Here is a 15,603-nt window from a genome sequence, read left to right as displayed (position 1 = left end):
GAAGCGAGAGAAAAGCCGGGGGTTCAACAGACAACGTCTTCCTTTTGGGAGGTGTTACTCTTCCAACGGAAGTCAAGGAAGTTCTACAAAAAGGCCCAAAGTTCAGCTTCGAGCCATCTACGACGCGACCAGAACTGCTCGCTATGGTTCGACGAGTGGCCGATCGTGCCGGTGAACAGCACAAAGAGCGTGCGATTGGCGATGGTGTGGACTTCCTCAAAGACACTGTGAGTCACCTTCCTAGGACGAAGCCTCCTTTTGAGAGAGTTGTGGGTTTTTTAAAACAAAATGATCTATCCCTTGTCCAGGCTGTAAGGAGGGAGGTTTCGTGGTTGTGCCGAAAGTTTTTTTTTCAAGAGAGGGCGGTGACAGCGATAGCTAAGAATTTCAGGGAAATCAAGTTCCATCCGAAGTCGCAAAAAACTCAGGCTCTTAAGATGCTAAAATGATTGAATTTGGTAAGGTTGAGGAAAGCAGCGGAAAAAGCGGAAAGCAATTTTTTGGAAGTGTTCTTCACAGGAAAAACGCATAAGCCTGATTGTCCCTTCCGAGCCATTGTTTCTGAGAGGAACACGTGGCAGTTTATGGTTAGCCGCTATCTACAGCGCCACCTGGCAACCTTGGCTTTGAAGGACCCTTTCCTTGTACGAAACTCGGATGAAGTGATTGACGTGTTTAGCGAGGGGTCTAAAAATGCTCTCTCGGCTTTCTCTGTAGATGTTGAGGACCTCTATTATTCTGTGCCTCATGACGGGTTACTCCGAGCTGTTCGTGATAAAATAGACGAGTCGGGAGAGGTCAACTTTCAAAGTTCTGCGGGCGTTAGTAGCGAATATTTTTTTAGAGTTGTTGGTCTTTTACCTCTTGTCCACTGCTGTCAGTTACAATGAGCGTTTCTTTGTACAGAAATCTGGTGTGTGTATTGGCTCGTCGGTTGCCCGTGTTTTATGGAATATATTTTAAGCGTCAATGGACAGGCGCATTTTGGATTGCCTACCTGATTTGCATGTAGTTAAAGTCTTTAGATATGTTGATGATTATCTTTTAACTTTAGACACAAAATTGGGGTTGGATGAGGTTGTTGGGGGGATCGTTGATGTTTTTAAAGAAGCGTCAGGTGGACTTGAGTTTACATGGGAAATGCCCGTGCTGAATTGCATTCGTTTTTTGGACTCTATGGTCATGTTTTCCGACGACCATGTTTGTTGGAAGTGTTGCCCGCGTGCCAAGAAAAGCCTTGTTTCTTACAAAAGCGCACTTTCCAAACTGGTCAAGAGAGGTATTGCGTTAATATGCCTTCAGGCAGCTCTTGGAAAAAGTTGCAAACATCAGATGGACATCAGTTTCGCTCAGCAAGTAAAAAGGTTAGAAAACGCAGGGTACCCACCTAACTTAATTTCGAGATGCTGTGAGAGCATACTTCAAAAAATAAAAAGAACTAACTTACAAGGGGGCAGCCAGACAAATAAAGTTAAAAGACGTGTACATGTGATTCCTTATTGGCATAAAGTGTCCCACAAAATTCAAAAAGATAGCTAGTAGATACGATGTAAATGTTTTTTTTTTTTTTTTTTTGAGAGCTTGCCTTTTGCAAGTTTTCAAAAATCTGTTCGATGCTTGCACGGCAGAAAAAAGCACTTTGCTCTAAGAAGCACGCTGTACAGTACACTGAATGTGTGACCAATGTTGTATACGAGATTCCATTAAGTTGTGGAAAAGTTTATGTTAGACAAACCGGCCGCTGTTTTAACGAAAGGGCACGTGAGCGTAATATTTCTGTGCGCAACAAAGCGGGGGGACACCTGGCAGGTGACTGCAGGCGATGTGCTGACTGTAAGCCTCTTTTGGCTCAAACAAAGTTTTTAAAGAAATCAAAAGATAAGACCGAGAGAGAGATTATAGAGGCGTTTTATATCAAAAGGAAATATGACAAATGTGTTAGCATGCCTTCTCTCTTTTTGCTGTAGAAAGAAATAATGTTTCTAGATAGCTGCTTGTGAGAGTGGTGATTGGTTGCAGTGTGGGTTTGGCATACGATCTTGTGTATAAAAGTGACAGTGTTTTTTCTAATAAAGTCAGTTGTGAGTTAGCGCCCGTCCTGTTGTCTTCGCGTCTTTATTGTCCTTGTTTTGTTGCGCTTTTTAACCTTTATTCATTATAAAAAGCAAACATTGTCACGTAGTCAGATGTCATCGAAACTAACTTGTGTACGGAAGTGGCGTTTCAATCGCGCGAGAAAACTTATTAGCTGAGTTTGAAACGCCGTTTGACCGACTTCTTTCCCTGTCTTCAACTTTTGGTTGCTTCAAGATTTTCTTACCCAGTTTCAGGTGTTCTAAAAAAATGTGAAACGTACGCCAGACTTCCGATCGGGCATATAAGCTGGCCGCGTCCCACGGCTTGCATTCGCGCCTATTTCAGTCGATGATGTGATCTAACGTAACCATGAAAAATAGACAGAACCCAAATGAAAAACACTGGCTCAAAAGAAAAACGAAACATCTAACCTGAGTTTTCATGCTAAGACCCGGAAAGCGCGGTGCGAGTGCAGCTTGCCGCCGGCCGCACTCGCTCTGAGCTTTCGTGGCCGTTCTCGATGCTTCTGCGTACCGATTACTACTTAACATATCCGTAGAAGTAAGTTGAGACGTTCAGAAGTGCGTAAGTCGCCCAGCAGAACAGGAAGGTGGCCGAATCGATCGGGTTTCAACACCCGTACACGCCTCCATGGGGCCGCGTCGGCTGCTAGCTACGAACCGGAAGTGAATAATACCCATAGTGCTTTGCGGCTGCTGCCAAACGCCGGTCACCTATTCCTCTCCAAGGCCAGCACGGTGCTTCCGTCGAAGTCGACTGTGTGGCCGGCTGCTTCTGCCTGCTCCACGAGGGCGCTTGCCTCCACATCCTTCTTCCGGACATCACATTTGTGTCGCGTAAGCCTCACTGCGAAGTTCTTACTTTCACGAACGTATGTTGGCAAAAGTGAATGCTAACTAATTTTTTGGTTAGAGTTCTTATTTCTTGCTTCATTTTTATAATTTTTTTTTTGTAACTTTCACCACTTACAATTGTACGTGAACTGCTTGAAGAAATATTGTGACTCACTCTTCTGCATTATTTTTATTCTTTCTATTAAGCCCAGGAGTTTCCGTTTGAGGGAAAAGGTTATGAGAATATTATTATTCACATTTGCACTCGTATTAGAACACGCCTTTGTCTACCTTACACACCCTACAATGAGCCTGTCAGTGATGGAAAATAAGGGGGCCTCCAGGCATGTTCGGCGTCCAACCGTTTGTAGTCTCACTTATAAACGTCTTTCACATTTTCAGGCCTACCGGGCGCGATCCTTCGATGTTCCGCAGTAATGTGAAGGAAACAGAAACAGGCACAACTCACTATATGTTGATAAAATATTTTAAAAAAAGATCCAGATCTCAAGAGGTACCAATATTGTAAAACCCCATTGTTCTTATTAAATGTGTCCTATCGGTATACCTCGCAATCTGGAGCTGAATGAAAGCACGCTAGAATAGCATGACTTGTCTAGACATCGGCGAAACGATTGCTTTGGCGTGTGTTTTGCCTCATAATGGGAAACGTACCTTGGCGGCTCCAGCGAATTTATTTCTTGTCTAGTCTTGTGCCGGAGCAAAGAAGTTATTTAGTATATTATCAGCGATTATCTTACTGTCGCTCTGCTTGAATGTCGGATTTCTTAACCTCTTCTTCGTTTTCTTAGAGTTAATGGGCCGATACAGAATTTCTAACTCGAGACTATGATTTTATGGTTTCACTTATTATGTTGGTTGTTAATGCATGCGTAATACATTGCCGCGCGCAGAGCCGAGCAAGTGACGCTCGATCTCGTATTTCTAGAAGATTCGTGTTCATTGTTACTAGGGTCGTAACTTTCATCATTTCGTTGTACTTTTCACCGGTACGAGAGGAGATGCCCACGGGCTGCTTGAAAGTTAGATATAGGTCGTCGTTGATCATTTCTTGCACTTGTTCATGAATGGCCGCTCTTTGGGGAGACGTGGAACGGTGGCCGATTTACAGGGAGCCCGTCGTCGATGGCAACGATGCAATGCTTCGCAACTGTTGTTTGGCGCACTTCCGAAGTCGTCGCAAAGCAGTCGCTGAATTCAGTGAGGAAGTCTCTGAGCTATAGTCGTTCCGCGCCCATGAGCTCGGGGTTAACTCCGAGCTACGGCGGCGGTGTATTGTACGGCCGAGATGGCGAGAACTCATCGGAGATGACGGCGATATCTGCGGCGTTCCGGGGTTCCTAGACGTCGCCTTGAGTGGCACCTTTCTTGAGGTGCTGCGCCTTCTGTCGAAAGTTCGTCACGAGGTCCACAGTGCGTCCATCCTGAAGCTCTGTTACGCCGCTTGAGAAGCCTATTCCCCTTCTGAGAAGCAGTTCGAAGTTGCCTTCTAGAATAACTTCTCTGCAGGCGACTGGATCGGTCACGATGGGCACAACAACACTCGACCGCTGCGGCAGGTTCACGTTGTCCGCAATGAACCTTTTCCGAGAAGCGTTCTGCGCACGCGCGAGCGCCCGATGCCAAGCGGTGGAAGTCGGCACGAAAAATCGAGGAAATTCGGAATGAGGCTGTAGATCGACGAGTAGAACACGTAATTGCAGCATATCTATAATTGTGTTAAACAAAAAAAGAAAGGGGACAGAAAGAAAAACACGACGTTTGGGTGGACGCTACGGATTTCCCTCTTTACTGTCGCGCTGGGCACGCGACGCTGCTCAGAGAGCGAAGCAACTGGTAGCGTAGCTCCCATTATCGATTGGTAGCGCAGGTAGGTCACTTCCTCGATTTTTAGTTCGTGCAGCCACCGCCTGGTGCCGTCGGTATTTGGAAAAGGTCCATTACTCGGACGACGGCTGGCGTCGCTTCGGGTCCCTCCGAAGGTAGGACGGGCCTTTCAGCGTCAACCTCTTCGCTCCCAGGTTGATCACGGCACCGTATCACACAAAAGTTTCTGCCGAAGATGACGTCTCTCGCAAAGTATTGAATGACGACGAACTTGACTGGACAGTTCTCCCCGTGAATTTCGACGCGAGCAGTGCACCTCCGAACAGGGGTGATGAGGTGTCCTTTGGCGGTGCGTATTTGCAGGCAGTGCCAGCGCATCGTGACTTTCCGAAGGCGGCGAGAGAGCTTCCTACTCAAAACGGAGTAATATGCCCCGGTGTCCACGAGTGCCGACGCGTCGTGGCCGTCGATGACAACGTTAAGGTTGCTGCGCACCTTTACAGATTCATTGTTCCGATGCTTTTTGTCGCTAGAGTGAGGGCCCTCCATCGTTTTTGGAGGATATTTCCGACGGCCGTCTTCGATAACTCTACCTCTAGGGGTTGCCACGCTGCGTTTCCCCGATGAGAGGTCAGGGGCAACAGGCTTTCATGGCGGGGCCTATGTATCGGCGAAGCTGGACGCCGTTGTGAGAGTGAGCGTGACCGACGTCGAGGCGCAGGGCTCAGAGGGGAGGGGGGGGGGGGGGACGTTGTAGGCAGTCGTTTATCTCCCGAGCTTGCTCACCGTGGCGTGGGAGAGGGTCGTCGTGGTGGAAGCCGCGTAGCCTCTGCTGCCGGTATGGGCAACAGCGGTAGAAGTGGTCGGCTTCCCCGCAGTGGTCGCACAGTGGGAGTCAGCCGTGCGCCACACGTCCGCCTTCCGAGGTCCACGCTGCTCTTGACGAGGAGCGTGCTGCGGTAAAGAGGCATCTTCTCGGGGTACTGCTAAGTACTGCCGAGTCGCAGGAGGCTGCGGACGACGAGCGACAATTAACAACGAAAACTCTCCGCCTCTGTTTGTGATTTCTGGAGATCCTCAAGGGTCTGCTTTAGGCTCACTACAATTTTTAATTTATACGAACGATCTTCCCATCGAAGTGTCTTCATCCGTTTGTCTCTTCGCCGATGACCGTGTAATTTACCATGAAATCTGTCATGATTCTGACCTGTCTGCACTTCAGTCTGATATTGTCACGACTTTATGTGCAACACGAAAAGAGTTCGGCTTCGTGGAAAAACAAAAACTTTTACTTCTTCACTTCAGTGTCAAGTCCCAGCGGAGTAGATGAAAAGAATGTCCCAAAAAACAAAGCTCACAGTCACGCGATGGCACGAGCGCAAGACGCTCGTGCGACCGGCCCGTGCGTCTGGTGTGTGGCACTGCCCAATGTCACGTGCTTATCTTAATGCGATAGCCTGTGCCATCCGCCGGTGTGTCTAGCGCGTGGCACTGCCCTCAACTCCGATGAAGCATCGTCCCGATGCTTAAACAAAAATAAATGCAGAGTGAGAAGTGTCTATTGTCTGGCGTAGTAGGGCTTTAGCCGGACCGCGTGGACAACCTCAGGGCGTGCGGAGCGTCGGAAGGAAAGATGTCCACTATCCGGAATGACTTCGTATGTGAGGTCGCTCAGGCGACGAAGAACCTTGTAGGGGCCGAAGTACTTTCGCAAAAGTTTTTCACTGAGTCCTCGACGCCGGATAGGTGTCCAAACCCATACTTGATCCCCCGGTCGAAATCGGACGTCCCGGCGGCGCAGGTTGTAGCGGCGGGCGTCGACGAGCTGCTGTCGGCGGATTCGTACTCTCGCCAGTTGACGAGCTTCTTCTGCACGTTGCGCGAAGATATCAGCGTCGGCATCCATCATGTCCGGGAAGTGAGGCAGCATGGCGTCCAACGTAGTCGTTGCCTCGTGTCCGTACACTAGTCGAAATGGCGTGAAACCCGTTGGTTCCTGTGGGGCCGTATTATACGCGAACCTGATGTAGGGAAGAATCTCATCCCATGTCCTGTGTTGGACGTCCACGTACATGCACAGCGTATCGGCGATTGTCTTGTTGAGGCGCTCTGTGAGGCCGTTAGTTTGCGGGTGATATGCTGTAGTTTTTCTGTGAGTCGTCTGACTTAGCCTCATGACGTCTTGCGTGAGCTGAGCTGTGAATGCGGTACCACGATCTGTTATAACCACTTTTGGGGCGCCATGACGCAAGACGACGGTGTCGACGAAGAACTTTGCCACCTCTAATGCGGTTCCTTGGGGGAGTGCCCGCGTCTCGGCGTACCGCGTCAGGTAGTCCGTCGCAACGATGATCCACTTGTTACCTGAGGACGAGGTTGGGAAAGGGCCCAACAAGTCCATTCCAATTTGTTCAAATGGTGCTGACGGCGGGTCAATTGGTTGAAGAAGGCCGGCGGGCCTCACAGGCGGCGTCTTACGCCGCTGGCACTCGCGGCATGTCCTGACGTAATGATGTACAGCAGCGTACATTCGAGGCCAGTAGTACTTCTTACGGACTCTCGCTAGTGTGCGGGCAAAACCAAGGTGTCCCGACGTTGGCTCGTCGTGGCTGGCGTAAAGAATTTCGTTGCGAAGGGCGGTCGGAATGACAAGAACGTATGAAGCCGCAATTGGCTGGAAATTTTTCTTGTACAGAACACCGTCTTTTAAGCAGAAAGAACCTTAACTTCGAGAAAATGCGGTTGGTACAGGTGTATCACGGCCTTCCCGGTGCTCAATAAAAGCACGAAGCCCGGGGTCTGTTCGTTGCTGTTGGGCCATGATCGCAGTGTCAAAAGCTCCGGGAAATGCGTCGTCCATTTCATCGGTTTGCGGAGCAGAGTCAACAGGAGCACGAGAGAGACAGTCCGCGTCGTTGTGTTTTCGCCCCGACTTGTGCACGACGGTGATTTCGAATTCCTGAAGTCTCAGGCTCCAGCGCGCGAGACGCCCGGAAGGGTATTTGAGGGTTGCCAACCAGCATAGAGAATGGTGGTCGGTGACCACCCTGAAAGGCCTCCCATAAAGGTAGGGGCGAAACTTGATGGTGGCCCAAATGATTGCGAGACACTCTTTTTCCGTGGTCGAATAGTTAGTCTCTGCTTTGGACAGTGAGCGGCTGGCATACGCAATCACCCGTTCGACTCCATCTTGCCACTAGACTAAAACAGCTCCGAGGCCAACGTTGCTAGCATCAGTGTGGATCTCGGTCTCTGCGAGCTCGTCGAAGTGTGCGAGAACTGGTGCCGACTGCAGGCGACCTTGAAGCTCTTCAAAAGCACACTGCTGCTCTTCCATCCACGTAAACGGGACATCGTCACGCGTGAGTCGAGTGAGCGGTTCGGCGATTTTGGAAAATTGCTCCACAAAGCGTGTATAATAGGCGCACAGTCCCAGAAACTGTCGTACGGTCTTCTTGTTGGTGGGAGCAGGGAACAATCCGACGGTAGAAGTCTTCTCAGGGTCGGGCAAAACGCCTTCTGCGCTCACGACGTGGCCTAGAAATTTGAGCTCTTTGAATGCGAAGTGGCACTTTTCCGGCTTAAGTGTGAGGCCAGCGGTCCTTATGGCTTGCAGTACAGCTTCTAGTCGATTCAGGTGTTGTTCAAAGCTCGTGGAAAACACTACGACATCGTCCAAGTACACAAGGCATGTTTGCCACTTGAGGTTGGCAAGAGCACTATCCATCATCCGCTGGAATGTGGCCGGCGCCGAGAATAGTCCGAACGGAAGGACCTTAAACTCATAAAGACTATCGGGCGTAATGAAAGCGGTCTTCTCTCGGTCCCTTTCATCAACTTCGATCTGCCAATAACCTGTTTTAAAATCCATCGATGAGAAGTACTTCGCACCACGCACCCTGTCCAGAGTATCATCTATGCGGGGCAGCGGGTATACATCCTTCTTGGTGGCCGTGTTTAGCTTACGGTAGTCCACGCAAAATCGTAGTGTACCATCTTTTTTTCTCACAAACACAACAGGCGATGCCCAGGGACTTTTTGATGGCTGTATAACGTCGTCATGGAGCATTTCTTCGACGTGTTGCCGTATCGTTTCTCGTTCCTTATGCGAGACCCTGTACGGTGGCTGTTGTTTCGGCGTTGTGGCTTCATCCGTTATGATCCGATGTTTGGCGAGAGTCGTCCGGCGCACCTTCGATGACGATGAAAAACAGTCATTATACTTATGTAAAAGATCCAGCAGATGTTCCTTTTCTTTTTCTGGGAGCTCACGATTAACGTCAAATGTTCTTGTGGAGGTTGTCGTTATCTTACCTGGCAGTGCAGCTTCTAGTGAGAAGGACCCACTGACATCAGCGACGCCCCCAAGGTAGGCGATGGTAGTTTCACGGGAAATATGCTCGTGTTCGGAGCGAAAGCTCGTAAGTAATAACTCAGTTTGTCCGTCGTGGAGATGAACGAGACCCCTGGCTATGCAGATTCCCCGTTCCAGCAGAAGAGAAGAGTTCGCCTCGGCGATTCCTGAAGAGGCAGTCTCGTCGGTTCTTACAGTCACGAGCATGCTGCTACATGGCGGGAGACAAACGTGGTCATCCGTTACTCGGAGTGGAGAACGCCGTAGTGTTGAATTCTCCTCTTCAACGCATCGTGCAGTGGAGAATGTGATTATTTGCCTACGTAGGTCTATGATTGCGCCGTTCTCTCAGAGGAAGTCTATTCCGAGTATAACTTTTCTTGAACACTCCTTGAGAACGACAAAACTGGCGATGAACGTAATTCCTCGTATCTGGATTCTTGCTGTGCTCCTGCCGACCGGTGTAATTAAATGACCTCCAGCCGTGCGGATTTGTGGCCCATCCCAGACAGTCATAACCTTCTTCAGTCGAGCGGCAAGATTCCCACTTAACACGAAATAATCGGCGCCCGTGTCGACCAGAGCAGTCACTTCGTGTCCGTCGATAACCAGGGGGAGGTCGGAGGTAGTTAGTTGATCGTCCCTGTACGGTGTCTCCATGTCGTCGTCTTGTACGTCTCGCGTCGTTGGAGGGTCTTCTCGGATTCGGCGGCAAGCAACTTCACCTCCCGAAGTCGCCACCTTTAGTTTCCCCGGCGTGGACTTGCGACCGTTCCCTGGGAGCGTCAGGGGAGGAGCGGCGTCCAGAATACTCGTGACGTCTCGGTGACGGAGACCTAGACTTGCGTCGACCAGCTGAAGCACCAGCCGGTTGGTTGAGGTAGTCCTCGATTTCGGGTGGTCGCTGGTCGTAGCGCGGGCGGGGAGCATCAGGTGAGAAGCCTCGAAGTCCCATTTGGCCGTATGGGCACTGTCGGTACACGTGCCCTGCTTCGCCACAGTGGTAGCAGAGCGGCCTGTGATCTGATGTGCGCCAAACCTCGGTCTTTTTTGTCGGCGGGCGCTGTTCGCTAGGGCGTCGAGTGAACTGCCGTGTTGGCCGCGGATATGGCGGAGCTTGCCTGGAGAAGTCAATGAGGGGTGCGGAATTCCTCACGGCGGCAGCGTATGACAGAGTGCGCTGTTCCGAGGCTTCCTCCTGTACTGGTGTTATTCCAAGGGCGTTTTGAACTTCTTCCCGGATGATTGCTGACACAGGGGCGACGGTGGGTTGAAGTACCGGCATCTGTAACTTTTGAAGTTCCTCACGGACGACACCTCAAATGAGCTCACAAAGGACGTCGCTGGTGCTACCAAGAGCCGTTACTAGATGCTCTTGAAAAGACAGTCAGCAACTGGCGTTCGTACAGCCGGGAGCGCATCTGTAGCGTTTTCTCGATTGTAGATGCCTCTGCGACAAACTCAGCCACCGTTGAAGGAGGATTCCTCACGAGGCCTCCGAAAAGGTCTTGCTTGACGCTTTTCATGAGGTGCCGCACCTTCTTTTCTTTGGTCATGATCGGGTTGGCACGACGGAAGAGGCGAATCATCTCTTCTACGTACGCGACGACGCCCTCATTGGGGTGCTGCGTTCTTGCCTGAAGCAACTGCTCAGCCCTCTCCTTGCGCTGTGCGTTGGCGAAGGTCCGCAGAAGCGGGGACTTGAATTCGTCCCATGACGTAAAGCTTGTTTCTCGGTTTTCAAACCAAACGCGGGCTGCGTCCTCAAGGGAGAAGTAAACGTTCCGTTACTTCAACGAATCGTCCAAGCCGTTTAGTATCGCTACCCGATCAAAATGCTCGACCCAGTCTTCCGCGTCTTCGTAAAGGTCCCCGTGGAAAGCCTTCGGTGTTCGTGGAACCTGGAAGACTATTTGACTCGGGGCAGCAGGGGAAGACATGATCCCGGTGCCTGAGGTCTCGGTTCTTGCTGAAGCCTTGTCCGAGAGAAGCCCGAACTCCGCTGGTAGGCCTTGCTGTCGTCGGCTTAAGCGAACGTCGGTGCTTAACGACGTGCTTCCTTCGATGTGGGCGTCCCTAGCTGGGCTGGGGTCACGGGCGTTCGAGGATGTCCTAGACGTGAGCATGTGGAGGACAGTACCCCGCACGTCCACCACTTAATGTCACGACTTTATGTGCAACACAAAAAGAGTTCGGCTTCGTGGTAAAACAAAAACTTTTACTTCTTCACTTCAATGTCGAGTCCCAGCGGAGTAGATGAAAAGAATGTCCCAAAAAACAAAGCTCACAGTCACGCGATGGCACGAGCGCCAGACGCTCGTGCGACCGGCCCGTGCGTCTGGTGTGTGGCACTGCGCAATGTCACGTGCTTATCTTAATGCGATAGCCTGTGCCATCCGCCGGTGTGTCTAGCGCGTGGCAATATTAACTCTGTCTCTCGTTGGTGTGAATTATGAGTAATGAAACTAAACACTAGTAAATGTAAATACTTGAGAGTGTCCCGGAAACATAACAACAGTCCCTGTTACCACCTAGATGGCAACCTTTTGGAGCAAGTGGCAACGTACAAGTACCTCGGTGTTCACTTAACAAATAACCTCGGAGTTTCTCTCACGCGTGGAACCAAGAATCGTACGACAAAATGAACGAACAAACGCACAAAACGCAACGACGCGCCGTTTTTGTTTTGAACGCACAGAAGCAAAAAACCAAGAAAACCATGTACCGTTGCCAGGCTTAATGCTTTCCAAGTCAGTCTGCCGCCAAACGTCCGCGAGTGAAAAAGGCGCTCGACTTTATCAGTCCGCGCCCCCGCGGAGGAGGCGCAGATCGCAGGAATCGGTGACAAACCGGTCACGTAGTACACGGTCCGCGGACGAAAATCGCGATTCGGTCCGTCGTGTGAATCGGCTATAACGGACGGCGTCCCGGTTGATTTCGCGGATCCCCAGAATATCGGAGGTGATAGCGCATCTTGACGGCGGAGGAGCGGGGTGGAAAGGGGGGGGGGGGGTGGCAGCGACGCCAAGGAAGTGCATGGTAGTGGGCGGCTCGTGCTTGCAAGGCCCGTTATGTGATGATTGCCTCCCTCGCAAAGCTTTCGACGGTGGTAGGTAGACATCGCACAAGGCCTCCGAAGATATGCTCTTTAACGCAGCGCATCAGGACTTGCAGCTTCTTTAATTCGGGGGCTTAGGATCGGTGCAGTTGCTGAGTCGAAGAAAATTCTCAACAAAGATGACGACATATTTGTTTGGGCTTTGAATCGTGGCGTGAATACGCTCTTTAGCACGTTCTCGCCGCTGCTGGCTTGCGAAGGAGCATCGGAGCTCTTCCTTGAGTTGTTCCCACGAACTGATCGAGGCCTCCTCGTTCTTGGACAGGTGCCGAGCCATTCCTTCAAGGGAAAAGTAGACGTTCTGAAGGCTCTGTTCAGGCGTCCATACACTGTATCGATAAACTCGGTCGAACTGATTGATCCAGTTCTCAATATCTTCATAGCTTTCGCCTTGGAAAGAAACTGGTGTCCAGGGTGCGACGGGCACGTAAATGACGGTAGGGGTTGTTGTGGTCATCGTCCGTTTCGTGTGCGCTGTCCTTTCCGGGAATTATCCAGACTGAGGAGCTTGGTGCTGAATTCGGCGGCTGGCACGAAACTCGGGTACGTCAATAAAAGACCGTACTTGATAAGGGCTCGCTTAACGGGCTCTCGGAGTTGTAGTCTTCACGGACATGGAATGCGGTACCCCGCACCTCTACCAAAAATGTCACGAATGGCAGGAGCAGAAGCGGGAACAAAATTCCGTTTAAAAATTAAAGTTTAATAGAGCGACCTTGTGCCAAACTAAACAAAGAACGCGCGTCGAGAGAGTAGAAAAGCAGGCGGCGATTTGACGGCGCAACAGAAAGCGAAAGCGAGACTGACTCGGCAAGGTCCCGCGTGGCTCCTTATGTAGTGTGCGTCAGCATGTCGAAAATTCGGCCCAGAAGGTTCGAGCGTAGAGCGTTGGGGGTAGGAATAAAAATACAATTTATAGAACAAAGAAGTAGGATCAATGATATAGGTTACGCCCGAGTAATAATGAACATAAATCTTCTAGAAGCTTGCTCGGCACGGCGCGCGGCTCTATTATCTCCACTAAGGTTCAGGAATCGGTTTGTAAGTGTGTTAGAGCACCACCGTGGTGCTAAAGCTCGCGCTAGAGAACCCAAGGATCCTGGTTTCAATCACCACCCCCGCCTGTTTTAATTTGCATGAACGTTATTCTCGCGCGCAGTTTCCTAGAACTATTGCATGACGCATGTTACAGACGCCAGGCTTTTCTGCAAATTTAATGACAGCTCGCAGTGAGAAAAGAGGGCATAAAATCCAGACACGAGCTAAGGAAACACACAATACAAGCGCTGATTAAGGGTAGTAGGCAAATCTACGAACCACCAAAACCCAAAAATTAATACCACAACAATATTCTGAATCAATAAAGTCGACGGTGTCTGGTGTGTGAGTTATTTTAACTTGTCCATTTGATATCTTCTTATCTCGCAACGCATCAGCAACTTGCCCTATTTTAAGACTCTTCTACAGCTTGCGTTGAGCGCAACCTCTATGGTATATAATTATCCTACTCTATTAAATAAATACATGATAAAGACGGCGAAATAGACGATCAAAACTATGTAGAGATACATAACAGTTAAACACATTAGATTGGTACATTGTATTATCATATATGTCTCAAATGTTCCGGATGACAGTATTCTATTTTTAATTTGAGTGAGGCTGCAGGATGAAATGGCTTTTTCTGGACATCGTGGCTTTAGTTGATTTAGTATTCGATGTACTTTAGTATTTGTGCATTCTTCAGTGAAGACATAGTCATTTAGCAATTTCCAATTGCGGTACCACGCCTTTTCGAAATTGCGAATACGAATGCGCCCTTAATTATAAATAAAATTATAAGTATAAAATTGATGTCATAAATATTTCAATGACGTGTGGAAACCGAAATGAAGCCGCAATTGCTTGTTTTATAATTTACATGTGTGTTGAAATTTTAACACCTTAAATTATAAATAAGCCCAAAGTAAATTTATATTTAAAAACTGTACCTCAATTCTTCGTTCTAGTTCAACATGTGCTTTTCTATTAATTGGAGGATGCTTCATTCGAGGGGACTCTATAACACAGTGTAAACCGTGAATAGAAGCTGTGAGTCACTGATATCTATTATAATCACTTCATTCATTTTTTTACAATACGCCATTTTTATGAGGTAAATTGCGTTCCACCGGGACAAGCCATCTTGCTTCGAACCTACATTAAAATAGTACAATATTGTTCCTCTCCAATTCTTCGATACCCTATTCACCCCTTTTAACCTATCAAAGTTCTTCTAACCTTTCGGTTCAGGCACATCGACGTTCAGTTCTAAATAAAAAAAATCGTTTTTGCATATAGAAATTAATGCACAGTACGCGTACTGCGAGTGTTAAAATAAAGAGACATGCCCAGAAGAGGGGCCATCCTCTTTCCGTATTTCACGGCGCGCTCACGAACCCTTTAATGCGTTTTCGGGGCAGTGGGTCCTTATAAAATAGGCGCAGGTGTTGTCCCGTACCTTATTAGTAATATTTTGGTACTCTAAGATTGAATAAAAATCCTGAGAATAAGTTTTTTTTTTATTGCAAATAATGCGAGTTTAGGAGAATCAAATTTTGTGGGTTTTAGCTTTAATCGCTCTATAAAAAAACACTTTGGAAACGGGTTCATTTCCAAAAACCCACTGATGTGATGCCATTGCATAGAATGGCACACGTGTGCAGGATATGTCCACGTGGAAAGTCTCAGCTATTAAAACGTGGTCGAATTTTGTATTTTGAGCACACCTGCCCCCACTTTATAATGCAAAAAAAAATATGGCGCTCATGTTTTTTTTTTATAATGAAGATCGGGATCAATGCATGTGTTAGACAGGAAACTAAAAAAAAATATTTCCTGAGTCTGCCTCGGAAAAATAGAACTCTGCGCGGAAACGACGAGGGCATAAAAAAATAAGACACGGTATTAGAGCATCCTTCTATTTATGTGCTTCCTTTTAGCTCGCTCGCTGTGTTTAATTTTTCGAAGTGTGCATCAACTAGCTCGCAGCGCCACCCTACCTGAGTTGGCAATTTATGAGTTGGCCAAGTTTTAAAAAAAAGGTTCAAATTGAAAATGTACACAAAGCTTTTTTCTATAGTGACTTCTATGGTATCCGGCAGCCAAGGAAGGCAATTATACATGTCTCTTTACAGTCTTTCACCCGATAGCTTGTTCGCCCCTAAGTGTTTAGTATACAAGTTATTGAATGTTTTAGCAAACAATATTTTGTCGTCGAGACCCGATCGTCCACGGAGGATGCAGGGAGCAGCAGCCAGGTCCGTATTCAAACAAAAAGAAAACACTCCTCGCGCACGACGACCACGCCGGGG

Source organism: Ixodes scapularis, unplaced genomic scaffold, assembly GCF_016920785.2.
Source record: "Ixodes scapularis isolate PalLabHiFi unplaced genomic scaffold, ASM1692078v2 PGA_scaffold2__306_contigs__length_199485367, whole genome shotgun sequence".
Taxonomy (NCBI): Eukaryota; Metazoa; Arthropoda; class Arachnida; order Ixodida; family Ixodidae; genus Ixodes; species Ixodes scapularis.
The sequence above is the reverse complement of the archived record's forward strand: the minus strand, read 5'-3'. Positions refer to the sequence as shown.